Below are 26,775 nucleotides of genomic sequence, written 5' to 3'. Positions count from 1 at the left end.
ACATACAGGCGCCAAGTCGTGGGGCAATGAGCATGCCCACACCTGCTCGGCGCCTCCACCGGGAGCAACTCCAGAATGGAAGAGGGTCCAGCCCCTCTCGAGGACAGTAGTTCCAGAGCCCAAGCCGTGCGTCGAGGTGAATCCAACTATATAGCCAGAACCGCTCAACCTCGCGCACCAGCTCAGGCTCCTTCCCCGCCAGAGAGGTGACATTCCACATCCCTAGAGCTAGCTTTTGCAGCCGAGGATCAGACTGCCAGGGTCCCTGCCTCTGGCAGCCGCCCAGCTCACAATGCACCCGACCCCTATGGCCCCTCCTGCAGGTGGTGAGCCCACGGGACTGTAACAAAATTTAAATATCTTGGATTGGTCCTTTATCCGCAACTTAAATTCAATTAAACATATAAAGAAAATCTCAAAAACAATACAAAGTAATCTAAACTGTTTTAAACTAATCAAAAACTACATACCAAACCAGGCTGCCCTGCTGTACATGCATGTTAGCATGGGCACCGGCCGCTTCTACTGCAACCAAACGTATAAGCTCGCTATACAATCGAGCACTAAAAATTATGGACAAAAATCCAATCTGCCATCATCATTGCATCATCATTAAATATAATCTAATGAGCTTTGATAGCTTTAGCAATAATTTTTTCATTAAATTAATTCACAAATGTATTAATTGTTTCGCACCTTGCAAATACATTTATTGCACATTTATTGAGAGACAAAACAACAACAGAGTCACCAGAAGTGCCACAAATCACAAATGTAAAATCCCGTACTGCAGGACTAGCTTTGGACAGACAGCGTTCTCTGTTAAGAGCTCTAAGCTCTGGAACTCACTACCATCTGACATTAAGACCAAAGCTGACGCTAAAAGATTTACTTCCAGGCTTAAGAACTGGCTAAAGACAAACCAGGACTGTACTAATTTTTAAATACCGTAATTTCCTGTGTGGGTGTTAAATGGGTGGGATTGTTGTATGCGCTGATAACTGAAGACATTGTTTTATTTTTATAGTGTTTTATTGAGGGGTGAGACATGTGAACGTCCCATGTTGTATTTGTGATGTTTTATTGTTTTGTATTGTAGTGTGTATAGTCACCGTTGTCTATGTTTTGTGTAAAAGTCTAACTAGGGACGGGCATTGAGAATTAACCTTGGCTAAAATGCTGTCGTGTGTGACGTGACTCATGAAACATACTTGTCCCTACCAAATAAATACATTTTGATTTGATTTGATAAAAAGGAAATGCAGTAATTTTTGGTTTACAAACACTACATCAGGGGTCTCCAACCTGCGAGCTGCAAGTGGCTCTCTGGACCTTCCACAATGCCTCTAAATATGTGGCTAAAATATTGTCATTAGGTTGGAAATTATGGACTTTTTGTTTTTACTTTACACACTTTTTCCACAAATATCTACATCCCTTAGAAGAAAGTCTGTCTATTCTCTTTGTATACAAGTTTTATATTTTTCTTTATTTTAAAACCGATAAATGGAAATAAAAACGAGACCGAAGATGGGTTTAGCTTTAACTGTCATGTGCACTGTTGCATGTTCTACTAGTTTAGCAGCAACCTGTGCACACATGGACCATGAAGAAAAAAGTTGTGGTGTAAGAGACCTAAATCAGAGACACACAAACATCTGATATTCATACAAACAGCTTCCACAGGTTTGTTACTCATGAATAAAAACTCTTTTAAACTTTTAGTTTGATGAATCCTGACCTGAGAGTTTCCAGTTTGCAGTCTGGACTCTTCAGTCCACCACACAGCTTCTTCAGTCCTGAGTCCTGCAGGTCGTTGTTACTCAGGTCCAGTTCTGTCAGACTGGAGGACTGGGAGCTGAGGACTGAGGACAGAGGTCCACAGCTTGTCTCTGAGAGACCACATGCACTCAGCCTGGAGAGAAAGTTACAGAGAAAATGTAAGACGTGAAAAGACTGAATCAGCACTCATGTTGAACGTCGTCTCAAAGAACACCTGTAAAGAAAATCAGGTGTAACTCCACAGTGTTTTACCTGTTTCATAGTGTTCTTACCGTTTGTTGACTGTTTCATTTTACACGTGTTTAACTGGTAAAAGAGGTGTTGGTAAAATAATCTCAGTTCAGAAGGACCAACCTGTGACCTCAGAGATGAGTATTAGACACTGATTTATATATGTGCAGCCTCCACAGATGGTCCAGTCAGAACAGATGAGGTATACAGCACCAGTCCAACACACTTCTCCTTATGCCACGCTTTATTGTTGCTGAGTCACATTCTACGTATGAACACATGTATATCTGTAAGTCTGTGGTTTCTATCAAGAGAAATAAAATACACAGAATGATCCTACGGAAGCTGAGAGCGGTCATGCTCATGCTTTTTAACACTTCCTGCCAAAAACAACACTGGCCGGAGAAAAAGAGATGGAGAACATGGGTCAGACATTTTCTGCAGTCTTTACTCCTGTACCCAGACAACCAAAACACGTCCCATTTTCCTTCAAAAAAGACATCTTCTCTTCTTGTGTCCTTTTATCCAGACGAAGGCAAATATCCAAAGAATGACCAGCTCCACAAAACAAACTCACGAGTTCTTCTCTCCTTTATTCACAGGTTCCACTCTCTTCTGAACAGATGTTATAGTTGTGGCAAAACTACTGCTTCTAGCTTTTGAACCAATTTGAGACTTTACCATTTTCAGTTCTTTTCTCCTCATTCCAGGTTCATCTTGGATATTTCCAAAAAAAATGGTTGCTTGCTTCCTTGTTTTTCCACAAACTCCACAATATACTTGTGGGGAAGTTACGACCCCCGGTTGCTGATTCCGGATTGTTACCGCCCGGTGCAGGGCTTCGGTTTGAAAGCTGACGAGTCGTCCAAGAAGGTTTGACACTTTATTACAGCCGTAGGCACGCAGGTGAACAGCATGTACATGCAGCAGGGACAGGCAATGGATGGCAGTGAAAGCAGGATAAACAGGGTAGGCTGTTTTAGGCAGTTTCTGGAATACAACAGAAAGCGGATGTACTGGTCACAATCTCTTATCACGTAACAGGTTATTGACATCATTACGGCACACAACGTAGGAAGAACGCGGAACCGGAAGTTAGCAGCTACGGTACATAGCTAACGGCTAATCCACAACATAACATCGGCCGCAACTCACATACACACAAGTGTAAACATGTATCCGACGAAACAACATTAGCAGTCATACCAGGTCATATTCATGCCCTACTTTCTTCAGATATGAACATAACTTACATCGTCAAGGACTGCTTAAAGCGCTGAACGCATCGTAAGAACTACGTGGCGAACCGGAAGCGGAACTACTCTAACTAGTACAACTTAAAACGCTTCCTTCAGAATAAAACACAAGTCTGTCACTTGGAGAATTCACAACAATACTGAAACGTGACTCTACGGTAAAACTTCTCCTGAATATCACAAACCGTCCTTCTCCACTGATACACCATTAACTGATTAACCATTGGCCAGGAAAGCACCTTATCAATGTAGGCAGAAGCTTTTTTGAATGGATCACCAAAATGCTGTTGAAGTAGTGACTTTGTCTTTGAATATCCCTGAAAAACAGGAAAATGTTGACAACTTCAGACTAAATCTCTGGGTTGACCCTTCATATACTGCTCAACGTCATACAAACAATCCTTCTGGCTTTGAGTTCTTCCTTCCATGTGATGTTCAAAAGCTCTTATGAATGTTTGGTATTGCAGGGGATCACCATCAAAAACCTGTAGATCTCGTTTAGGTAAAAGAAAAAGCGACTGTTGTTCAACCAATAAAGATGTTATTTCATTCTGCTTTTCCAGAACTGTGAGGAAACGTTGATCTGTGCTGCTCTCTAATGCAGATACAGATGAGTCAGGAGAACTATGTGTAGCTGTTTGATGTAAAGCAGCATTTGATGTTATAGGTAGACCGGCCCCAGTCACAGCAGCAGGAAGCCCAACATTATTATTTATCTTTGGTGCGGCTCTGCATCGGTCTGTCGTGGTGAAGAGAGAGCTGAGCCGAAAGGCAAAGCTCTCGATTTACCGGTCGATCTACGTTCCTACCCTCACCTATGGTCATGAGCTGTGGGTAATGACCGAAAGAACGAGATCTGGAATACAAGCGGCCGAAATGAGTTTCCTCCGCAGGGTGGCCGGGCTCTCCCTTAGAGATAGGGTGAGAAGCTCGGTGATCCGGGAGGGGCTCAGAGTAGAGCCGCTTCTCCTCCACATCGAGAGGAGCCAGATGAGGTGGCTCGGGCATCTGGTTAGGATGCCTCCTGGACGCCTCCCTGGTGAGGTGTTCCGGGTACGTTCCACCGGAAGGAGGCCCCGGGGCAGACCCAGGACACGCTGGACAGACTACATCTCTCGGCTGGCCTGGGAACGCCTCGGGATCCCTTCGGATGAGCTGGTGAATGTGGCCGGGGAGAGGGAAGTCTGGGTTTCCCTGCTTAGGCAGCTGCCCCCGCGACCCGACTCCGGATAAGCGGAAGAGAATTGATGGATGGATGGATGGATGGATGAATATTCTATCATTACCTTGTGCTGTTTGTCAGTGGAACATGTGTGTGGATGATGTACCATGGAAGCAGGTTTGGCTAATTCCTAATAAATCTCTGATCACTAATAAAAGGAAAGAAATCTCCTTCAGGCTCGTCCATAGCATTTACCAGCTAAAGTCTACGTAGATTCAGAACAGATTTACATGAAATATTCATATACTTTGCAGTTTTAGTAAAAACTCTCCTGAAACGATGGTCCATTTATTTTGGTCTTGTCCAGCTGTAAAAGTGTTTTAGTAAAAGATCTGCAGTCTGATTCAGGATGAAATTGATGATGTTTTTGCTTTATGTGGAAGGATGTAGTGCTTGGTCTTGTAGCGAAGGATCTGCACAACAGTCCTAGTGTGAACTTAATTAATCTCCTTATTATTATGGCCAGATTTCATGTTCATAAGTGTAAATTTACAGGTAGGAAACCAGGCTTCATTTCTTTGTTTGGTTAATTCAAATATTACATCCTCTCTATACATTATTCTAAAAACAAAAAGCAGTTAAAACTGTGTGTGTGTGCAGGATGTTTAATATGTAGACATAGTCTTTAACCCCCAGTATGTCTTTTTTCTTTTTCTTTCTCACTTCTCTCTGTTCTCATGTTGAACTAATGTTTCTACATTTAGATACAATAAGTTTTCTTTACTATTTACATATTTAAGTTGTTTATTTCCTGTATTCAGAACCTTTATTTTATTATATATACAACTGTATTTATTGTCTTTGTAAATACTTCACGTGTAATAAAGTAGAAATAAATAAAAAGTAAGCCGGTGTCCTGCTTCTGGTGCCATCACAACCGGCTCATACACCAAGAAACAGCCTACACAGAGCAGCAGTTAATTACTCATTATTAACCTCTTTATCTCTTTTTATTCATCTTTCTACATCAACTGTACATTATTCATTCTCTTTTTAGTTAACAATTATGAATTAAATCACCTTCCAATCATGTTTAAAATTATTAATTAAATGATCGTCTCCCAATATCTCCACAGCACTCTTATATACCTCTGGTTGGTTTTAAACATTGTTTTAGAAGCATAATGACACACATAACAATAATATATCCACAAAATGAGCAATTAGCCGTGGTCGGCAGCAGCTAGCATGCTATGCTAGGCGCTAACTGTTATCACTCACCGGAGTTTTCTCTCCACAAAAACACAATAACACGGTGATGTCCGGCAACTCAGAAACCTCCTCGTGGGTGTGGATAACGTCCGGAATCAATAATTCCACATGAAATGAAGCTTTAACCACTCTTCATCCAGTTATTAGCATTAGCATGCTCTCTCACGGCTGAAGTCTGTTCTCATTGGCATCAGTACAGAAGAACTAAAAGCGCCCTCTGCTGGTGAAAATAGAAACTACAACTACAAACTCATTCTAACAGCAGCTATAACTCAGTGGTTCTCACACTTTTTCTACCTGCCCTCCTTTTGGAGAAATAAACATTCCATCTCTTTAACATTATATATGAATTTGATGAATCCTGACCTGAGAGTTTCCAGTTTGTAGTTTGGACTCTTCAGTCCATCACACAGCTTCTTCAGTCCTGAGTCCTGCAGGAAACCACACACACTCAGCCTGGAGAGAAAGAGGGAGATAAAATAATGGAGAAAGTTTTACACACAGTTAGTGCATGCACCAACCTGTGTATAGCCTGCTGCAGTCACTCCTTAGCTTTTCCTGTTTCTTTAACTTTTAACCAGCTTTTTGTCTTAATTGTTACTTTCTATATTTTACTTTACATTGAAGCTGCACACACTCCTACAGGCTGGTTGAGATTTTTTGCCGTTCATTTAGCTGCAGGACTGTTCCTGTCATTGAGTCAAAGGACTGCAGCACTATTTAATGCTGCTCTGAATGTTTACTCCAGATGTCAGCTGATTGACCTGCAGCCAGCTGCCTTATTAGCCAGAATAATAGAAATTCCTGCTGTCAACACAGAGGCTGCAGAGGTGGAATGAAGACGAGGAACAAGAGAGGTGGGTTGCTGTGATCCACCTCTCACCATGGAGAACACAAAATCACAGGTCAACACGAGAAGTAATCTGCAGACACGAGAAGTAATCTGCAGACACGAGAAGTAATCTGCAAGGTAGGTGTCGCTGGTGGCAGGTAAGTGACGCTAATGCTGTAGGTGACGTAGTTCCGGGGGAGACGGCAGATTCAAACTAGGCGCCCAAACATTTCTACTTTCATTCGATTGTATTTTGTGCCAACTTAATCAAAATATTCTTTAAAGTAGGACTATAGTGTCTTTAAAAGGTACACTCTGGAGCACAGCGGGGAGGATTTGGCCAGCCTGACAGATTTTATAGATCGTTGTTACGACAGAATCGTCATGGGGAAACCGAACAACACCTCCACCCCCTCCACCTCATCCAAGTCCAAGAGACAGCGAAATGAGGATTCACCTGGAGCTATTTCACCACCGGGGAACGACTCAACAGATGTTCTGATCTCCATAGATAAGAAACTCAGTAGTTTTGATGCGCGTTTGAGTCTGGTAGAAATTCTCCACAAGGAATTCCAGGCGCTACGTGAGTCACTAGAATTCAGCCAGAAGCAGGTGGAAAGTCTGGCTGCAGAAAATGCCGGTCTCAGAGAGACGGTAAAATCCCTCACCGAGGGCTTGACCCGTCTCTCAGATGAAAATAAGAAGATCAAGGAAACGGTGATCGATCTGCAGGCGCGGAGCATGAGAGAGAACCTGGTATTTGCAGGGATTCCAGAGCAGACGGAGGAGGACCCCGAGACCACGGTGAAAAACTTCATCAAAACCCACCTGAAGCTCCCGGAGGAAACGGTGAAAAACATCTCCTTTCACAGAGTCCATCGGCTCGGCGGGAGGAAACCCGGGTCCAGCAGACCAAGACCCATAGTAGCGAAGTTCGTCAGCTTCAAACAGAAGGAGCAGGTGAAGAACCAGGGCCGCGAACTGAAGGGGACCAACTTCGGAGTAAACGACCAATATCCGAGAGAGATTCTGGACCGACGGAGAGTCCTGTTTCCCATCAGAAGGAAATCTATGGCTAATGGCGCTCGCGCTGTCATCGCGGTGGATAAACTGTTTATTAATGGACAACTGTACCGCGACCCGGACGTCACTCCGTGGCTCTTCTGATCCCAGGTGCTGTAAGTCAATCTCTCCAAATTATCACTCTTAACTCGCCATTATAGATCACTGACAGTAGAACACACTGCTCGTCTCACCACAGCCTCTACACCTAGATCGATGTATTTTTTTCTGTTTCACCACTCTTCTCACTTTTCACTTTTCACTATCTTTCTATTTCACGTCTTCACTGTTAATTGTAATCCAGCTCGTAATATCAGCAGCGCACGCAACACCGTCAGGACGCACAGCCGCACCATACATGATACATATAAACACTGGTGTTTTATGTATGAGAGAACACGCATTAAGGTACATATACGGACATTTAACATACGGACAAACGCGCGCAATCAGGCTGCATGCAAACACGCGCGAACACGCAAGAGGGGCGCACAAAGACACACGCGTCAGTAACACGCATGAAGCATTAAACCGTTCACAATAACCATGTTAAAAATCGTCTGTTGGAATGTACATGGAGCCGGTTCCAGGGAGAAGAGGTTGAAGATCTTTAATAAATTACAGGAGCTGCAGGCTGACATTGTCTTACTACAAGAGACTCATCTAACAAACTCAACCATAGATCTTCTTAAAACAGCTCAGTTTCCTCATGTTTACTCAGCCTGTTATAATTCTAGGCAGATAGGAGTAGCTACTCTTATTAATAAGAAACTAAATTTTGACATAGATAGCACAGTAGTGGATCCGGAAGGCAGATTTCTGATAACTTTATTATCTATTTGTAATATCAAATTATGTATTACCAATGTGTACGGTCCCAATGTAGATGATCCCTCCTTTTTCCACTCCCTGTTTGCTACACTCCAGAATTATTCAGATAACAGAATAGTGCTAGCTGGTGATTTTAATGTAGTCTTGACTGAACAAGATCGCTGCAGCACATCAGGTAGTCATCGAGTCTGGCAGTCGTCAGAAACTATCAAACAGTACATGAAGGATTTTGGTCTTTGCGATGCTTGGCGCTCTCACCATCCTAAACTAAGAGAATACACCTTCTTCTCTTCAGTTCACCACTCCTTCTCTAGAATAGATTATATTTTAAATAGTAATTCACTAATGGGCGACATTTCAGAGACTCAGATACATCCAATCAGCATCAGCGATCACGCACCAGTTTCATTCAGTCTGAGAATCAAAAATAATAAACCGATTGGTAAAAGCTGGAGATTTAACACCTCTTTATTGAAAGATCCTGAGTTTATTGATTATTTTAAAAAAGAATGGTCAATTTATATAGAAAAAAATGACATGCCTGAAACTTCAGCGTGTCTCCTTTGGGAAGCAGGAAAAGCAGTAATGCGAGGGAAAATAATTTCCTTCTCCTCACATAAGAAGAAGAAGGAAACAGCAAGAGTTTTAGAATTAGAACTCAGGATTAAATCATTGGAGGAGGCTTACCGCATTTCCCCCGAAGAGCACACAATGAATAATATAAGGAAAACTAAATTGCAGCTTAAAGAAATTATAGTTAAAAAAACACAGTTTTTAGTGCAAAGACTTCGCTTGGAGAACTTTGAACACAGTAACAAATCTGGAAAGTTTTTAGCAAATCAACTAAAAACAAACAAGGAGAAAACAACAATCTCCTCTGTTAAAGATCAAGACGGAAACATCAGCCATGACCCAGACAAGATAAATGACACGTTTAGAAGCTTCTATAAAACATTATATGAATCACAGATTAATCCAACAGATGAACATATTGAACAATTTTTAAACAACATTAATCTACCAAAACTAAAAAATGAAAATAAAATAACTTTAGATGCACCTATTACTGTAGATGAACTCCACGAAGCTCTCCAACATATGCCCAACAATAAAGCCCCGGGTCCAGATGGTTACTCAGCAGAATTTTACAAGGAATTCTGGACAACGCTAGCTCCTACATTTTATAATATGTTGTTAGAAATACAGGAAAAACAAAAAATACCGCAAAATATGAACTTAGCTAATATAACACTATTGCTAAAACCAGGCAAAGACCCCACACTTCCATCCAGTTACCGTCCCATATCTTTAATAAATGTAGACCTGAAAATAATTAGTAAAGCTCTTGCCAGAAGGATAGAAAAAATAACCCCTCTTATAATACATCCGGACCAGACAGGTTTTATAAAAGGTCGACATTCATCTACTAACACGCGTAGTCTAATTAACCTCATAGATTACTCTACTTTACATAATCTAGAATCCACAATCATTTCTCTAGATGCAGAAAAAGCCTTCGACAGGGTAAACTGGAAGTTTCTATTTGCAACACTAGACAAATTTGGGTTTGGACCTGCTTTCATAGAGTGGATTAAAATATTATATCATAACCCAAATGCATGTGTGAAAACCAACGATCAAACTTCTCCAAGCTTCCGCTTACAGAGAGGCACCAGACAGGGCTGCCCACTCTCCCCCTCACTTTTTGCCATTTTCATAGAGCCGTTAGCAGCTGCTATTAGACAAAATATAGAAATTAAAGGAATCCAGGGCAAAAATATAGAACATAAAATAAGTCTTTATGCAGATGATGTATTACTCTTCCTTCAGAACTCACAAACATCACTCTCTGAGACAATCACAGTTATTAATAAGTTCTCATCAATATCTGATTATTCTATTAACTGGTCTAAGACTACAGCCATGTCCATCAACTGTGACCTACAAAACATCCCTAATATCAAAATACAGACAGGAAACATTAGATATTTAGGTATAAATATTTCCCCCAGATTATCAGATTTAACTAAATTAAACTATGTTCAGCTACTAAAAACAATAGAAGATGATCTCTTACGGTGGAGGCGCTTACCCATCTCACTAATGGGGAGAGTTGCCACCATTAAGATGATGATTCTACCTAAAGTTAATTACTTATTTTCAATGATAACCACTAAACCCTCCACCAGTTGGTTTAAATCTCTGGACTCTTTCATATCAAAGTTTCTTTGGAAAAACAAGCCGTCACGTATCAGTCTTAAAACCTTACAGCAGACTAAAGATAGAGGAGGACTGGATCTACCAAACTTTAATCACTACTTTATAGCTAACAGGCTGCAGTACATCTCCAAGTGGCTCAAACCCAGTTATCTGGATGAGCCGTGGCTAGATGTGGAGCAGGCTTTGTGTGAGGACTTAGTCATCTCTGACCTGCCGTTCATCAGCTCAACCATTAAACCATATAAGTGCTTTAAAAGCCTTAACATCCGTTTTTCCTTAATGGCTTGGTGGGAATTCTGTAAGACAACCAGATCTTCCCTCTTTCCGTGTAGACTTACATCCATCTGGAACAACCCTGACATCCTGCAGAACAAAAAGATGATAAACTTCACTCAATGGAAGACTAAAGGAATACAACAGTTAGGACAGATAATAGAAAATGGAAACTTTGTATCTTTCAACACAATTGTCTCACAGTATGGAATCAACAGCAATAAATTCTTAGAGTACCACCAACTAAAATCAATTATATATAAGAAGTATACCCCTGTACAGTTAGACTTGCAGCTTCCTGTCAGAATAGCAGAATTCTTGAATCTTAATACTCCAAAATTATTATCAAAAATATATAGATTACTTGCAAAGCTAGAAGACAGGATATCTCTCCCAACTTCAAAATGGGAAGATGATTTATCTAATAACATTGATAAGAAAAGATGGTCACAAATATGTTTAAACACGTTTAAAATGACTCAGAATTCAAATATACAACTAATACAATTCAAAATTCTCCATAGAACTCATTATACAGGACACAGGATGTTCAGGATGGGCCTTTCACCATCAGATATCTGCCCACACTGCTCTGAGAACACTTCTGATAGCTACATCCATGCGCTGTGGTCCTGCACACCTGTCCAAAGGTTCTGGATTAAGGTGTGTGAAGATCTCTCAAAATGGTTTAAAACCAGTTTTTCTGCAAACCCCACACTTTGCCTACTGGGCGACCTGGGTGACACTAACATAGGAATACACTCCATAAACTTGGTCCTCGCAGTCTTATGCATCGCAAAGAAAACTATTCTTGTGAACTGGAAAGATAAGAATAATTTGTCTATCCAGCAGTTTAGAAATCTCCTGTTAGATCACATCAGCATTGAGACAATGTCTGCCTCCTCCAGGAACCAATCTGATGACTTTCATTCCCTCTGGTCCCCTGTGACTGGCTACATCACCTAATGTAGGTGGAGGATTGCGGCTTTGCTGGGATGGGGGTGGATATGGGTGGGGGGTCCCTGGTGGCTTCGGGTCTCCGGTTGTCTCCTGGGTGGGGATCTCGGCTGCTCCGCTGCTGGGTCAGCTGGGGGTTCCGGTCTGGGCGGGCGGCATTGGGTGGGCCCCGGGGTGGGGCTGCCTCGTGGCGGTGGGGGGTGGCTGCCGGGGTGCCTGGGTCGGTGTCCGTCGGCCCCTGGCCGGGTGGCCGGTCGGGCCCGGGATGGGCCGGGTGGGGGCCCCGGGCTCTGGGGTGTCGGGTCTCCCCCCGCTCCTGGGGGTGGGGGGTCTGCCGCTGCTGGGGGGGGCTGGGCCCGTCCGGATGTGCCGTGCCGGGGGTTGGTCCGTGCCCTGGTGCTTGGTCGCAGCCCCGGAACCTGGGTGGGGGTGTGTTTGTATATGGGTGGGTGTGTGTGTGTGTGTGGCTGTAGGTATGCTGGTGTGTGGGTGGGTGTAGAGGGATGTGTGTGCTGTATGTGTGTGTGGGTGTGTATGAAGGTCTAGGTGTGTGCGTGTATGTGTGTGTGAGTGGTGTGCGGGTGTGTGTGTGTAAGTCTATGTGGGATGTGTGTGTGGGTGTGTGTGAAGGTGTGTATATATGAGTGTGTGCACGTGGAGGTCGAGGTGTGTGTGGAGGAGTGAAGGAGTGGGTGGAGGCGTGAGTATGTATGGAGGTGCTTGTGTGTATATGCAGGTATGTATGTGAGTGCGTGTGTAGTGGTGTATGTGTATGGAGGGGTATGAGAGTGTGTGTGTATGTGGGCACCGGTGTGTGTATTTATAGGTATGTGCGTGAAGTGTGTGTGTGGAGGTATGTGCACGTATTGAGGTGTTGGTGTATAGAGGTGTGTGAGAGGGTGTGTGAGTGGCTGGGGGAAAAAAAAAAAAAAAAAAAAAAAAAAGTGTGTGTGCGTTTGCAGGGGGTTAGGACGTGTCCTCTGGGCGCCCTGGCCGGGTGTTGGGGGCGTGGGCCTGGGGTTCCCTTCCTTTGCCTCGCCCCCCTCCCACTCAGAAAGAGGAAAGTGGCCCCTTGGGCTGGTGGCTGGCCCCTGGGGGGGTTCGTGGCGTGCCTGGGTTGGGGTGCCTGCTCCGGGCCTGTGACGCCCTTCGGGGCCGGCGGGGGACGGGGGCGCCCTAAGCCACTGGCGGGTCGTCTTCCAGGGGGGAGGCTTACTCCCCTCTGGACCTACATCTCCTGACCCCTCCCCTCCCCCACTCTTCACTACATACACAGGTAGGGCTGTGGGAGGTGTGCTTGTTGCGCTGGGCGGGGCAGGGGGGTCATCATAGTGGCCCTGTTGCTTCGCCGAGCGGCAGCATGCCTCCCAGCTTTTAATTCCACTTAGTCACTGAGCACAAATAACATTTGCAACATACAAACACGTTTTGGGGGGTGGAACATGCGAGGTCAGGTGGGTGGGACTGCTCAGGTGGCCCCACCCCCTCCTCAATGCAGTTACTGCCCCCCAATTTTAACCCTCTTTTTTTAATTGCAAACAGCACATAATATATTCCATCACTAGTGGGGGAGGGAGGGGGGATGGGGTCTTCAAGCGCCCCTGTCTCCATGGATGGCCCGGGGGCGGGGCGGGCCGGGTGGCCTGTCGCGTTGGCCCGGGACGTAGGCGGGCTGTCCGGGGGGGTTTTGGCTGCTGGCCCTGGGGGGAAGGTGCTGTTTTGGGGGTGGGGAGTGGGGGGCAGGGGGAGTGGGGGGCAGGGGCCGGGTGGGGGCCTGGCTCGTGTCTCCTCGCCTCCTGGCTGGGGCTGTTCCCCCACGGCGTGGGGTGGCGGGAGGATGGTGGTGGGGGGATGGTGTTTGTGTGTGTGTGTGTTGGGGGGGGTGGGGTGTGTGGGTGGGAAAGTGGTGTGGGTGTGGGGGGATGGGTGGTGGAGGGATGGTGTGTGGGAGGGTGGGGTGTGTGGAGGTGGATGCGTGGTGTGTGGGAGGGGGGGTGGTGTGGGTGTGGGAGGATGAATGGTGGAGGGATGATGTATGTGTGGGAGGATGGGGTATGTGTGGGAGAATATATGGTGCAGGGATGGGGAGTGTGTGGGAGGATGGATGGTGGAAGGATGGTGTGTGTGCGGGAGGATGGATGGTGTATGGGAGGGAGGATGGTGTGTGTGTGGGGGAGTGGTGTATGTTTGGGAGAGTGGGTGATGGAGGGGTGGTGTGTGTGTGTGGAAGGATGGGGTACGTGAAGTTGGATGTTTGGTGTAGGAGAGGGAGGACGGTGTATGTGTAGGAGAATGATGTATGTGTTGGAGGATGGGTAGTGGAAGGATGGTGTGTGTGTGTGTGTGTGTGGGAGGTGTGAAGGTGGATGAATGGTGTATGAGAGGGAGGATGGTGTATGTGTGGGAGGATGAGTGGTGGAGGGATGATGTGTGTGTGGGAGGATGGGGTAGGTGTGGGAGAGTGTATGGTGGAAGGATGGTGAGTGTGTGGGAGGAAGGATGGTGTGTGTGTGGAAGGATGGATGGTGGAAGGATGGTGTGTGTGTGTGGGAGGACAGAGTATGTGAGGGTTGAATGGTGTATGCGTGGGAGGATGAATGGAGGAGTGGAAGGAGAGTGTGTGTGTTTGTGTGTGTGTGTGTTGGTCTGGGTGTGGGGCTGGCCTCTGGTGGTGGCCGTCTGGGTGGGCCGGGTCCCCCCGGGTGGCGTGCTGGCCCTCGGCCTGTGGGGGGGGGGGGGTGTCCCTGCGCTCCTGGGCCCGGGCCCTCTGCCCCGTCTGTCCCGGGGGGCCGGTGCCCCGTGTCCACGGGGCGGCTCCTGCTGGGGTCTCCTGCTGCTGCCTTCCTGGGCGGGCGAGTGGTCGTCTCTGTGGACCGGTCGGGGTCTGTTGCCTGCGGGGGGGCTGGTGGCCTGGGTCTCGGGACCGCTGGCCTGACTCTGGCCTCTGTTCAAGTGAGGTGGCATCTGCATGATCACTCTGCATGGTCACTCCTTCCTGAACGTCTCCACACAGTCTTTGCGTCGCCGTGTGGCCGAGTTCTCCAACACATCCACACAGGTTTCTATGCGCGTGTTCTTGAATACAGCAGTTTCACTTATATCTATTATCATATTTTTTTTTTTTTTCTTTTTTTTATTATTATTTCTGTTCTTATTATTATTATTACTCTTACTCTTATTATTATTATGGTTACTATTATCAACTAGTTGTGTAATGACCTACTGGCTAGGATGATCTTAGCTATATATGTTGTAAGTAGTATGGATTACATGGTCTTCTGTATGATGTTTCAAGTCCCCACCCGCACTCCCCACACCCTTTCTGTCCCTCTCTCTCCCCTCCCTCTTCTCTCTACTTTCTTTTCTCTCTCTCTCTCTGTCCCCTCCGGTCGAGTCCAGCATTAAGAGTCTGATTTAATAAAGTTTTTCATGTCATCAAGAGGGACTTTATACATGTAGTATAAATCCCTGCTTGATAGAGTAAAATTGCCCAGCACCAGACAGCAGCCAGACAATCATTCTGTTTGCAACGATGCTGGACAAGACAGGTTAAAAAAAAAAAAAAAAAAAAAAAAATCACAGGTCAACAAGATGGATGAGCGACATTAAAGGGAGAAAATACACTTTTAAAAAATTTTGTGATGTCATTGTTTGTTTAGCTGTTCTTTGTTTATATTATATTTGAAAATAAATAAAAAATGATGTCAGAGCTAAGTAGTACTTAGTACTTAATACTGTCTTGTTATGATCTCACTGTCCATGTTTAAGTTTGTGTTGTTTAGCTGTCCTTTGTTGATATTACTTTGATATTTAATAAAAATACATACATAACTAACTAAATAAATAAAAACAACAACAAAAATTATGTCTGAGCTAACAGTGGTAGCCTAAAGTCAGAAGGAGTATTGTGTTAGCTTAATGTGCTTCGTGGAGCTGTGGCTGCACCTGAATATTCATGGTTTCCATGGAGGGTTTCCAAAGCTGACAGAAGCAGCACTGCTAGCGGTAAGAGGAAAGGAAGAGGGCTCGGCATACTAGTAGATAAACTATGTCAATCTGGCTGAAATCTCCATCAGAGAGCACATTAGTTGTACAGACATTGAAACGTTTGATATTTGAGTTTTATTGATATTTAGAGTTTTCTCATGTTATAATGTTGACTGTTTATGTTCCTTCCTCTGCTTTCCCCCCCATATGCACTATGCACATGACCTGGTCCTCTCTGCCGTAGCCTGCTTACAAACACAACACTGGAGTGTATTTATTACAATCTCAGTCGACCACATCACCGTGTAAAACAAACTCTCCATTTCCTCGTGGCTTAAAGCACTACAGACACACAACATAGACTATACACATCACGCCGATCCTAGAGAGACTGGAACAGTTCTGATTCATGTTCAGACCACTTCTGGATCCTCATCGGTTAGTAACCTGGACTTGGAGCTGAGGACACCAGGATCTGGTGTACTGGGGCCCCTCAGGGAACTGTATTCTCTCCCCTGCTCTTCCCCCTCCACACCACGGATTTCAACTTCTGCACAGAGGCCACTTCAGAAGTTTCCTGATGACTGTGTGGTATTTGGTCATGAGGATGATGAGGATGAGGATGAGGAAAGAGAGAACTGTACTACAATGATGTGCCTGTAAAAGTACCTCGAGACAATTTTTTATACTCAGGTCCAGTTTTATCTGCCTGGAGGACTGAAAGCTGAGAACTGAGGACAGAGCTGAACTTCATCTGAGAGGAACATTCACTGAGTCTGAAGAGAAGGAATTTAACAAAATTAATAATATTTGTATTAAACTCATGTTACATTTAATGTTTATGAACAACTAAAATACATTCCTCAAAATAACAAATCCAGAATTTGCTCTGTACAGGCAGAATATCTGCTGAACTTCTAATAGGGAGCTTTGAAAAGTGGAGATACACAATCTAGTTTCATTGTTAGTTCTCTATCCACAAGTTTTATCTGACTTTCTAACATTTATAGGAGAGATTGTGCAAATATCTCCCATCAGCTACAAATATCTCACTATCCACAAACATGTTTAATCTAATTAATAACAGCGTCTACATCTTCAGTTCACCGTGAAATGAAAGTGTTAAAGGTAGAGCTGGTTTCACAGCAAAGACCTGTGTGGACTGATAATTACATGAAAGTCTGATAAACCATTTCTACATGTGAAATGTATTTCACACATCTTTAAATCTCTTCCCAGTCTGTGGATGTTATTTGTGGCAGAGCAATAAACCTGCAGAAGATCTGGGGCCTCATTTATAAACCTGAGCGTAGCAAAGCAGACTACAGGCGGCGTCCGCAGGGAAACAAGGAAATGCAGCACAAAACTTCCAGATTTATAAAAGCATGCGGACGCACGTCCCACGCCTGTTTCCGTTTATAAATCACAATCAACTCTAAAGTTGGTGCAGGTGAGGGAGAGCCTTGCTCCGCCCACATGGTGGCTATAAAAGGTCAGGTGAACGCCTGTAATACATTTTCATCACATCATTTCCATGATGGCTCAGGAGGGAAAAGATGGAAGAGGAGGATTTCTTTGGAATGTCAGACAGACAGCAGCAGCCGTGTCCTCAGAGGAAGTCCTGCAGGTGCAGAGGGACACCATCACCGCTGTTAACCAGGTGGACAAGGAGTTGTGGGAAATAAAGGAAATCCACCTCTTGTGTGTTTCCTAAGCGTTGCATCACTTCTAGACCTCCAGCTTCCAGTCTGCGTCCCGCTCTGCTGGGTCTTAGAATGAAGGACTGAAGCTACTTCTCACATTTTCTTTTACTGACTGGTTCATGCTGGCAGCAGACTGTCCACCTTATTTAGCTGGATGGATTTTATAACATCTAAGTTTTGTTTCACAACAACAGAACATATTTTAGTGGTTGAGCTTCTTATTAATACCATCTCCCTTTTTCTTGGAAATCCTGTTTTTATTTCTGAGCGTGAACTCTTAGGAGAATTAATATGGAATTATTCATTTCTGCAAACAGCTTTAATATCTAACACGTGGTGTGAAAGGTAATAGTGGATTGTGTACAAATATCTCACATTTCACATCATTTCCTTGATTTTATTCTGGACCGTTGGTGTCGCCGTTTCCCATTTTCCCAGATTTTGTGCGTACGCCTGGGTCAGAGTTGCCGTGGAGGTAGAACATTTTCCCAGTTTGGTTTTTATAAATCCCAAAAGTTGACTATGAGCAGCGTACGCCAGTTTTTGTAGCTACAGCTTGATAAATGAGGCCCTGGTGTAGCTGCAAACTGCACCAACATGAGGTGCAGTTAGTAGCTGCAGCAGCAGATGGCAGCATTTCCCACATGAGCTGACAGAACTACAGTCTCCACTGAGAGAAGAACAAGAGTCTTTACAACACCTGGTCTAGTCTAGTCAGTCTAGTCTAGGGACGGCGGTACCAAAATCTTCCCCGTCAATACGATACCATTAGTTTATGGAACTTTTCATCGATACTGATACCGATATTGATGCTTCTTGGCCCTTAAAGGAGAATCATGACTGCACAGTGTGTATTATTATCTTTATTACAACGGCAGCATGAAACATAAATAAAACTCACAAATGTAAATACCTGAGAGGCTTTTAAAGCCATAATAAATTACACTGATTTACATTTAAAAATATGATAAAATCTTTTTTAAAATAATGATAAAAATAGTTTAACTACAGATTAATAAGATTATTCTAATTAAATGGGAAGTTAATAAACTATAAGTAATAGTAATATGTTAAATATGATAAAATATAATGTGTAATAACCTGCATTAAACCAGTAAAATATCTAAACCTCATCATCACTTACAGAAGCAGCATCATCATGACATCCTGACATCTGAAGCCACGATCAGCTGCCATGATCATGTGACACAGAAGGAATAACTGTTGCTGGACTTCACACACAATTTTAGTGCCCAAAACTCTCAGAAGTGAAAACAAATGTCTTTTTTGTCTCAGCAGAGCGGTATCTCCATATTCACACAGTATCAGATCTGATATCTGACTGGCTGAAATCAAAGTATGGACTCCAGAGTATGGATACACCATCCCTGGTCTGGTCTAAGTGTCCAGTCTGCTCCAGAACCTTCCTTACAGAGTGAAGAACCTGGAAGTGTGTGAGCAGCAGCCATGGTAAGAGCTGTCTGAAACCATCAGATGCTAATGAAAGCTGCTCCAATGCTTTCTTTATGACCTCTTTGAGGAACAGCTTAGCTTCCTTTTTCCATCCATCCATCCATCCATTCTCTTCCGCTTATCCGGAGTCGGGTTGCGGGGGCAGCTGCCTAAGCAGGGAAACCCAGACATCCCTCTCCCCGGCCACATTCACTAGCTCATCCAAAGGGATCCCTAGGCATTCCAAGGCCAGCCGAGAGATGTAGTCTGTCCAGCGTGTCCTGGGTCTGCCCCGGGGCCTCCTTCCGGTGGAACGTACCCGGAACACCTCACCAGGGAGGCATCCAGGAGGGATCCTAACCAGATGCCCGAGCCACCTCATCTGGCTCCTCTCGATGTGGAGGAGAAGCGGCTCTACTCTGAGCCCCTCCCGGATCACCGAGCTTCTCACCCTATCTCTAAGGGAGAGCCCGGCCACCCTGCGGAGGAAACTCATTTCGGCCGCTTGTATTCGAGATCTCATTCTTTCGGTCATTACCCACAGCTCAAGACCATAGGTGAGGGTGGGAACGTAGATCGACCGGTAAATCGAGAGCTTTGCCTTTTGGCTCAGCTTTCTCTTCACCACGACAGACCGATGCAGAGCCCGCATCACTGCAGACGCTGCACCGATCCGCCTGTCGATCTCCCGCTCCATCCTTCCCTCACTCGTGAACAAGACCCCGAGATATGTAAACTCCTCCACTTGGGGCAGGACCCCATCGCAGACCCGGAGAGAGCACTCCACCCTTTTCCGGCTGAGGACCATGGTCTCGGATTTGGAGGTGCTGATTCTCATCCCAGCCGCTTCACACTCGGCTGCGAATCGCTCCAGTGCGAGCTGAAGATCACGTCCCGATGAAGCCAACAGAACCACGTCATCCGCAAAGAGCAGAGACCCAATCCTGAGGCCACCGAACCGGATCCCCTCCACACCTCGGCTGCGTCTAGAAATTCTGTCCATAAAAGTTATGAACAGAATCGGTGACAAAGGACAGCCTTGGCGGAGTCCAACCCGCACTGGAAACGATTCTGATTTACTGCCGGCAATGCGGACCAAGCTCTGACACCGGTCGTACAGGGACCGGACAGCTCTTACAAGCGAGTCCGGCACTCCATACTCCCGGAGTACCCCCCACAGGAGACCCCGGGGAACACGGTCAAATACCTTCTCCAAATCCACAAAACACATGTAGATTGGTTGAGCAAACTCCCATGCCCCCTCAAAGACCCAAAAGAGGGTGTAGAGCTGGTCCACTGTTCCACGACCGGGACGAAAACCACACTGCTCCTCCTCAATTCGAGGTTCGACTATCTGACAGACCCTCCTCTCAAGCACCCCTGAATAGACCTTACCGGGAAGGCTGAGGAGTGTGATACCCATGTAGTTGGAGCACACCCTCCGGTCCCCCTTTTTGAAGAGGGGGACCACCACCCCAGTCTGCCAGTCCAGGGGGACTGTCCCCGATGTCCACGCGATGCTGCAGAGGCGTGTCAACCAAGACAGCCCTACAGCATCCAGAGCCTTAAGGAACTCTGGGCGGACCTCATCCACCCCCGGGGCCCTGCCACCAAGGAGATTTTTAACCACCTCAGGGACCTCAGCCCCAGAGATAGGCGAGCCAGCACCAGCTACCCCAGACTCTGCTTCCTCATCAGAAGACGTGTTGGTGGGATTGAGGAGGTCTTCGAAGTATTCCCTCCACCGCCTCACAACATCTCGAGTCGAGGTCAGCAGCTCCCCATCCCCACTGTACACAGTGTTGACGGAGCACTGCTTTCCTCTCCTGAGCCGCTGGATGGTGGACCAGAATCTCCTCGAAGCCGTCCGGAAGTCATTCTCTATGGCCTCTCCAAACTCCTCCCACGCCCGAGCTTTTGCCTTAGCGACCGCCGAAGCTGCGCTCCGCTTAGCCCGCCGATACCCATCAGCTGCCTCTGGATCCCCACAGGCCAAAAAGGCCCGATAGGACTCCTTCTTCAGCTTGACGGCATCCCTTACTGCCGGTGTCCACCAACGAGTTCGGGGGTTACCGCCATGACAGGCACCGACGACCTTACGGCCACAGCTCCGGCTGGCCGCCTCGACAATTGAGGCATGGAACATAGTCCATTCAGACTCAATGTCCCCTGCCTCACCCGGGACTTGGTTGAAGCTCTGCCGGAGATGGGAGTTGAAACTCTTTCTGACAGGGGACTCTGCCAGACGTTCCCAGCAGACCCTCACAACACGCTTGGGCCTGCCAGGCCTGCCCGGCATCCTCCCCCACCATCTAAGCCAACTCACCACCAGGTGGTGATCAGTTGACAGCTCCGCCCCTCTCTTCACCCGAGTGTCCAGGACATGCGGCCGCAAGTCCGACGACACGACTACAAAGTCGATCATCGAACTGCGGCCTAGAGTGTCCTGGTGCCAAGTGCACATGTGGACACTCTTATGTCTGAACAAGGTGTTTGTTATGGACAATCCATGACGAGCACAGAAGTCCAACAACAAAGCACCACTCAGATTCAGATCAGGGGGCCGTTCCTCCCAATCACGCCCCTCCAGGTCTCGCTGTCATTGCCCACGTGAGCATTAATGTCCCTCAGCAGAACGAGGGAGTCCCCAGAAGGAGTGCTCTCCAACACCCCCCCCAAGGACTCCAAAAAGGGTGAGTACTCTGAACTGCTATTTGGTGCATAGGCACAAACAACAGTCAGGACCCGTCCCCCCACCCGAAGGCGGAGGGAGGCTACCCTTTCGTCCACCGGGGTAAACCCCAACGTACAGGCGCCAAGTTGGGGGGCAATGAGCAGGCCTACACCTGCTCAGCGCCTCTCACCGGGAGCAACTCCAGAATGGAAGAGGGTCCAGCCCCTCTCGAGGGCAGTTGTTCCAGAGCCCAAGCTATGCGTCGAGGTGAGTCCAACTATATCTAGCCGGAACCGCTCAACCTCGCGCACCAGCTCAGGCTCCTTCCCCGCCAGAGAGGTGACATTCCACGTCCCTAGAGCTAGCTTTTGCAGCCGAGGATAAGACCGCCAGGGTCCCCGCCTCTGGCAGCCGCCCAGCTCACAATGCACCCGACCCCTATGGCCCCTCCCGTAGGTGGTGAGCCCACGGGAGGAGCTTCCTTTATGAAAGGAGATAATTCCATAACACACTTCATTCTGGCTGCAGCCTTGGAAGCAATGCTGGTGTTTATCCAGTTGTACTAACTGGTAAATGTGTGGACATATATGAGTCAGCAGCTGTGACGACAAGTTTTACTTTTCCTTCCCTTTAATCACCAAGCTTGATTATAAAGTCATATTTTATAACTGAACACGTTCACATGACATATAGTTTCCATGTCAGTGTGATCAGACTGCATTAGATGAAATATCTGAATCCCTTTCTGTAGAATATTTATTGAACATCTGTAGTTTCAGAGCTGCAGAATAAAACCACAGGTGAGGCTCATTGTGGTCGGATTCTCAATGCAACGCTGTCATCTTTTCTTGGATCCTCTGAATTTATCCCACCACCTTTCCTAAGCTCCATGATGTTTTCCATCAGGGTAAAGGAGTTTAGGCAGGAAAAAGCATTGGGGGTGATTCTGTTTACTATGTGACTGAACCACTGGATGGAAACAACGTGATGAACAAGCAGGACGAGCAACGTTTCAACCAAAGCTGAGAGACAAAGTAGAGCATCTTTATTTAACCAGAGGCTCATTTATACCTTTAAGTCCTAAATAAAACACATGTTCCTTAATTTTAAAAGATGTGTTACTCTGGATATATTTCATTCAGAATATTTCAAAGTAGTTTAGAAACCATTGCAGATTATTCCATCAAAGAGATGTTTGAAGCTGAAACAGAGGAAAAACATGTGAGAGCAGCAGAGGGACCTGACCTGAGAGTTTCCAGTTTCCAGTTTTCCAGTCCATCACACAGCTCCTTCAGTCCTGAGTCCTGGATTCTCAGGTCCAGGTCCTTCAGTCTGGAGGACGGAGAGCTGAGAGCTGAGGACAGAGCTGAACATCCTTCATCTGAGAGGGAACAGCTGCTCAGTCTGAAGAGGAAATAATAAGACAAGTAATAATCTGTCCCATGATGTACCCTTATACCAGCAGCAGTATATTTCTCCACATCCTGCTATATATGTACTTACAGAGCTTTGCTGGAGGCTTTGACCACTGGCAGCAGCCTCAGAAGAACCTCCTCTGAAGGAGAGTATTTCTGCAGGTCAAACACCTCCAGATCTTCTTCTGATGACAGTAAGATGAAGACCAGAGCTGACCACTGAGCAGGAGACAGTTTATCTGTGGAGAGACGTCCTGATCTCAGGAACTGTTGGATCTCCTCCTCTAGAGAACGATCATTCAGTTCATTCAGACAGTGGAACAGATTGATGCTTCTCTCTGCAGACACATTTTCACTGATCTTCTCCTTGATGTAGTGGACTGTTTCCTGATTGGTCTGTGAGCTACTTCCTGTCTGTGTCATCAGGCCTCGTAGGAGACTCTGATTGGTCTGCAGTGAAAGACCCAGGAGGAAGCGGAGGAACAAGTCCAGATGTCCATTTGGACTCTGTAAGGCCTTGTCCACAGCTCTCTGATGGAGACGTAGATCTGGTTCATTTAAATAAACAGAAACTGTTTGTTTATTTTCCATCAGATTGATTCCAGACTTGATGAAGGTCAGACGGACATGAAGAGCAGCCAGAAACTCCTGAACACTCAGATGGACGAAGCTGAACACCTTCTCCTGGTACAGTCCTCTTACTTTTTTAAAGATCTGTGTGAACACTCCTGAGTAAACTGAGGCTGCTGTGATATCGATGCCACACTCTGTCAGGTCTGACTCATAGAAGACCAGGTTTCCTTTCTGCAGCTGATCAAAAGCCAGTTTTCCCAGAGACTCGATCATCTTCCTGCTCTCTGGACTCCAGTGTGGATCTGTCTCAGCTCCTCCATCATACTTGACCTTCTTGACTTTGGTCTGGACCACCAGGAAGTGGATGTACATCTCAGTCAGGGTCTTGGGCAGCTCTCCTCCCTCTCTGGTTTCCAGCACATCCTCCAGAACCGTAGCAGTGATCCAGCAGAAGACTGGGATGTGGCACATGATGTGGAGGCTTTGTGATGTTTTAATGTAGGAGATGATCCTGCTGGCCTGCTCCTCATCTCTGAACCTCTTCCTGAAGTACTTCTCCTTCTGTGGGTCAGTGAACCCTCTGAGCTCTGTCACCATGCCAACACAGTCAGGAGGGATCTGATTGGCTGCTGCAGGTCGTGTGGTTATCCAGAGGCGAGCAGAGGGAAGCAGTTTCCCCCTGATGAGGTTCGTCAGCAGCACATCTACTGAGGTGGACTTCTTAGGGTCAGTTAGGAACGTAGTTTTATTAAAGTCCAGAGGAAGTCGACTCTCATCCAGACCGTCCAAGATGAAGACAACCTGGAACTCTTCAAAGCTGCAGATTCCTGCTTCTTTGGTTTCAGTAAAGAAGTGATGAACAAGTTCCACCAAGCTGAACTTTTCCTCTTTCAGCACATTCAGCTCCCTGAAAGTCAGTGGAAATGTCAACTGGATGTCCTGGTGGGCTTTGTCTTCAGCCCAGTCCAGAGTGAACTTCTGTGTTAAGACAGTTTTCCCAATGCCAGCCACTCCCTTTGTCATCACTGTTCTGATTGGTTCATCTCTTCCAGGTGGGAGTTTAAAGATGTCTTCTTGTCTGATGGTTGTTTCTGGTCTGTCTGGTTTCCTGGATGCTGTTTCAATCTGTCTGACCTCATGTTCATCATTGACCTCTGCAGTCCCTCCCTCTGTGATGTAGAGCTCTGTGTAGATCTGGTTCAGAAGGGTTGGGTTTCCTGCTTTAGCAATCCCCTCAAACACACACTGGAACTTCTTTTTCAGGGCAGATTTTAGTTTACTTTGACAATCCTGTAAAGCCCCTGAACAACAAAAGAGATCAGGATAGTTATTATTGTGCATTTATAAACTAAAAGAAATAACATTCAACTATAAAATCAGCTGCAACGGATCATGAAATCATACAAAACTCTGGTTAGATGCAGGTTATAGTTAAATTTCAGAAAGTAAGAGACTAATTTTATCTGGTAACACAAACTAATACAATGATCTTTCAGCAGGTTTGCCACCAAGAATGGAAAAGAATTACAGAATCTAGACATTCAGAAGTCCAAGGCTGTTGATGGTGGTTCAGATATAGAACAGATGTAGTTTAATGCTCTAAACACCAGCCTGCAGAGTAACATGTTGCATTGTTCACCCAAAACACAACAAATATGTTAGGATGCTGGACAGGACAGGGTTAAAAAAAAAAACAAAAAAAAAAAAACACAACAAATATGTACAATGTCAATGTTTCTGTACCAAATATACATCTTTATGTTCTGTATATTAACATTTGTAGGAACATGTCTATGACTGTAATACAACTGGGTTCCTTTGTTTTTCATAGGATATTTCAGAAGTTAGAAAATAAATCTCTGCCACATCAGTAACACATTAGCTTATAAAGTGATGCAGAGCCTTTTTTCAACTTTTGTATTCAAAGTCACAGCGAACTGAGAAAGTCTGTACATACAATGAAAACATTGAATAAAATCAACTTTATTCAAAATAAGACATACATGATTCGTCTCAAAAAGACCTGGGGTAAAACCTACAACAAATATCCTCAAATTTGATATGACAGTGAAACTGGTTTGTGCCTTACGGATAAGAATGTTTTTTGAGGGGCTGCATGATGGGCCCTCCCATACACTCTCTTTTCTACTCACGGGCATTGTCACTTTGCCTCCTCTATTCCTTTTTTTAGCATTTTCTATGGTTTTTAGACGTGGTTTTCCTTTTTCCTTTACAGTAGTCAGTACCAGGTGCAATTCTGCACATGGGAAGCCTACTTTTATTGATTTTCTATTTGGATTTCTGCTTCTTTTGGCACTTTTCCAAACTTCGGCGGGGGACACCTTTGGTTTCAGCCACGGCTCCATTGTTTACACCAGGGACCAGCTGTTAGCTCTGAGCGGCACTGCTCTTCTCTACGCGGAGAAGCCGGAGATTCCCGCGGAGATACGGAGAAAAAGAAGAGGCTGCAGAGCAGGAAGAAAGCTCCAGGAGAGGAAACGGAGGTACAGGCCATATTTACCCTCCGTGATTATGGGAAACGTTCGTTCCCTCTCTAACAAGACCGAGGAGCTCACGGCGCTGACCCGGCTACAGCGGGAGTTCAGGGAATGTAGCCTCATGTGTTTAACGGAGACGTGGCTGAATGGACTTATTCCGGACTCTGTGGTTTCCCTGGATGGATTTAAACTTTCGTGCGCGGATAGGAGTGCGGCGGAGAGTGGTAAGAGGAAAGGCGGGGGACTCGCGGTGTATGTCAACGAGAGATGGTGCAGCCGGGCGCACATCTCTGTAAAGGAACAACTCTGCACCAGGGACAGTGAGTTACTCGCTGTGGGCATGCGGCCGTATTACCTCCCGAGGGAGTTTTCACACGTTATACTGTTTAATGTGTACATCCCTCCCTCGGCTGATGCAGCAGCTGCTTGTGAGCTGCTCCACAGCGCAGTGACTCGGATGCAGACTCGCCACCCGCAGTCCCTCCTGCTCATCAGCGGGGATTTCAATCACACCTCGCTCTCTGCCACTCTCCCTACTTTCGTCCAGTACGTGAAGTGCCACACCAGGGAGAACAAGACGCTGGACCTACTGTAT

The 26,775-nt window shown here is 45.8% G+C and overlaps 2 long non-coding RNA genes across 2 annotated transcripts; one reads left to right on the top strand and one right to left on the bottom strand.

Annotated features, from left to right (window-relative positions):
* Nucleotides 1–1,854: 1,854 nt before the first annotated feature.
* On the bottom strand, nucleotides 1,855–3,393 carry LOC121651817. The gene is made up of 3 exons (XR_006012498.1): nucleotides 3,267–3,393; nucleotides 2,055–3,003; nucleotides 1,855–1,915 (listed from the first exon to the last, which is right to left on the bottom strand). It is a non-coding gene; the product is annotated as an uncharacterized LOC121651817 (long non-coding RNA).
* A 3,157-nt stretch (nucleotides 3,394–6,550) lies between these two features.
* On the top strand, nucleotides 6,551–15,506 carry LOC121651947. The gene is made up of 2 exons (XR_006012538.1): nucleotides 6,551–6,608; nucleotides 15,461–15,506. It is a non-coding gene; the product is annotated as an uncharacterized LOC121651947 (long non-coding RNA).
* The last annotated feature ends 11,269 nt before the right edge of the window (nucleotides 15,507–26,775 follow it).

The sequence above is a fragment of the Melanotaenia boesemani genome, chromosome 2, assembly GCF_017639745.1.
Source record: "Melanotaenia boesemani isolate fMelBoe1 chromosome 2, fMelBoe1.pri, whole genome shotgun sequence".
In the NCBI taxonomy this organism is placed as follows: domain Eukaryota; kingdom Metazoa; phylum Chordata; class Actinopteri; order Atheriniformes; family Melanotaeniidae; genus Melanotaenia; species Melanotaenia boesemani.
This window is presented reverse-complemented; position numbering and strand designations above follow the sequence as displayed.